The 2,669-nt window shown below is 41.1% G+C and overlaps 1 long non-coding RNA gene across 1 annotated transcript; it reads left to right on the forward strand.

Annotated features, from left to right (window-relative positions):
• The first annotated feature begins 739 nt into the window (after nt 1-739).
• On the forward strand, nt 740-1,382 carry LOC104954219 (uncharacterized). Its single transcript, XR_799311.1, has 2 exons — nt 740-888; nt 1,219-1,382. It is a non-coding gene; the product is annotated as an uncharacterized lncRNA (long non-coding RNA).
• The last annotated feature ends 1,287 nt before the right edge of the window (nt 1,383-2,669 follow it).

Raw genomic sequence — 2,669 nt, forward strand, 5'->3', positions numbered from 1 at the left:
TCGAAGGTGTTAACGGTTAGGGGGGGAAAGGTTGCAAGGTCACGTTGAAAATTGTACTGTCTATGTAGTAGTACGACCAAAAGGAGAAGGACAACGGACCGAGACCCACGACCACAGAAGAAGTCTTACTGGGAGGTTTACCCTCGATGTTGGTTCCTGTGGCAGGAGGAGACCAAGAGGAAGTTGCCTGGCGACGATGTTCATGAAGTTGTGTCTCTCCTGGACCCGACTACGTACTCGAGATTGACACACAGGGTCCCCTCCGTTGACCACAGATAGGTGTCGTGTCTCCTTCTCCTAACACAGTTAAGGACTAGTTTTCGAAGACTGGACGACTCCCTCAATTGTACCTAGCCTGAGGTACTGTACCGGCTTTTTTTTTTCTTTCCTTCTACCTCACAGACTACCACACGTGGTTCATAAAGAAACCATATCTCCTCTTTGTTTGTTGTCGCCTGCTCCACTCTGACACATGTGTTGTTGAACTCCCCCTTTCACCTTACTACCCGGTACAGTTCTTGAAATAGGATCAAACACGTAGTAGCGTGTTCGACAGGAATCGTCGTTCTACAATGCACAAGTGGACAAAACAATTGTACTGTTGTTATTTCTGTCGTCTTACCATGTGAACATATACACACTACTTGTCTTCATGAAAACACATTGGAAATAAAGCTTACAATGTCTAGGTTGTGACCAGCGAGGTCCCCAAATTAGTTTCCTTAGATAAAGATGGTTGCTTCTTTATATATGTGTGGGAATGTGACGTCATTGTCACGTGACGTGATCACATGACCGGTGACCGGTAGAATGTAAGTTATTGGCAGTTTATTGGCAGTTTCAGAAAACCTTTCTCTTTGCTACACGCGCACCGTTATCTCCCTCAAAGTAGGACTCGCGGGTTTAAGGTGGTTTTATGGTCTTTTCAATGAGCCTATGGAAGTGTCTCAGTTCAGTTTGGATTAGATACGTTTTTCCATCATGGAGGGAAACTCTTCAGACATTCAAATCACGAGACCAGGTCTGTTACAAGCAATGTGTTTTTAATATGGTGTTTTACTCAAAGTTGTTATCGTTTTTAAGCAGCTTGTACGTGTTTTGCAGAGTGTAGAAGTGCTCATAACCAGCCGAGCAACCCGGGAAACTGGCTATGGACATTTTAACTTTCTTCTATCTTTTATTATTCTTTATAACATCTGTTTTGTGTTTAATCCATAGAGCTGAGTATGAGCGTTTCCCCTCCTGGATGGAGCCAGGAGGATCTATTACTCTGTCAAAGAAAGCCTGGTTTTTAACCTTCTTTTAATGTTATATCGAATTGGTGTTTGAGCTGGCAACTATTATGTTGCGTTTTTTTTCAAAAATACACATTTAAAACTTTTTTCTGTATTTGGATTTTATTTACATGTATATGAAACGGAACACATTTGTGTGTGCATTGAAAAACACAAGTGTGAATCCTTCTGTGTGCATGTGTGTATTATGAGACTGTTCTGAGCCCATATTGCCTTGCCTCTCCAATATTTCACATTGCATGAATTATTTATAGTGAGGTAAAAAATCAGTCTGCTAGGGGGGTTCGAGTCATGCCCCTCAAACATTTTTAGATTTCCCTGCTCCCGAAATGTACTTTTAATACATTTGGATGGGCAAATAATTGATAACATAGGTTTAAAACCATGGTGATGCCCCTAATCAAATGGGAATGAGCGAATAGTTAAATCTGGCATAAATGGTCTCTTCTCTTTGTGAGATTACACACAAGTACACATCTTTTTAAATGGGTTATAAAATATTTCCATGCGTCTTTTTAACTCAGGATCCATTTGCACATTTTTCTTCCAGAACATCTTGTGGCCTTGATCAGCAAAATAGTTCCCTCAGTTGTCATGGGGAAGAAGACATATTTATAAATACCACTAGCAGTATCTAAGTGAACAACTTTGGTATTTCCAGAACAATTACTCACCATAAGTATTAGGTTGAACGTACTCAAAAATGATTTGCCTTGACAGACATTTATTTTTTAGCAGCCTGCAGACACATTGTGGATCAGTGTGATTTCTCCGGTACAGAGTGTCCTTGGCATATCTTCTCCGGAGAGCAGCAGGTAATTCATTTGTACGTCTCAGTCCTCGGTTTAGACGGCAGTACACTTCCCAGTGATGCAGTAATCAGCAGCAGCAGAGCACAGCCACGGTGATTAATTGGTGATTGTCCATCAGAGCAAGTGGTGTTTATCCCACTGTTCCCCGATTACGACTGATTGCAAAGGTTATCTCGGAGGTAGATAAAAGCTCTCCTTTCTTCTGAGAACAACCTTGGACAGATTGGCCCTCAATCTGCTAGACTCCTCTTTGAAACGTCTCTAAAAAGTCTGAAACTGATTTTGTTTTCATAAGAACCGCGGATTAAATGTCCTTCTCGGCTCTGGAAAGGAATAGCATTGTCACCTATGTTCATTGTGCAAATTTCCTCTTTGAAAAGTATATCAAGGGCATCAGTGACTGCTTTCATTTGAACAGACATGGCTGATTATTTGGAGAGATAAAAGAAGACTCATTTGTATTCAGAGATGAGTAAAGAGTTTGTACATCACGCCTGCAGGACCGATACTCGCAAATGAAAACAACCTAAGGTCAAATCAATACTGCGTCTACTATAATACT

Source organism: Notothenia coriiceps, unplaced genomic scaffold (genome assembly GCF_000735185.1).
Source record: "Notothenia coriiceps isolate Sejong01 unplaced genomic scaffold, NC01 NC01_scaffold00023046, whole genome shotgun sequence".
Lineage (NCBI taxonomy): Eukaryota > Metazoa > Chordata > Actinopteri > Perciformes > Nototheniidae > Notothenia > Notothenia coriiceps.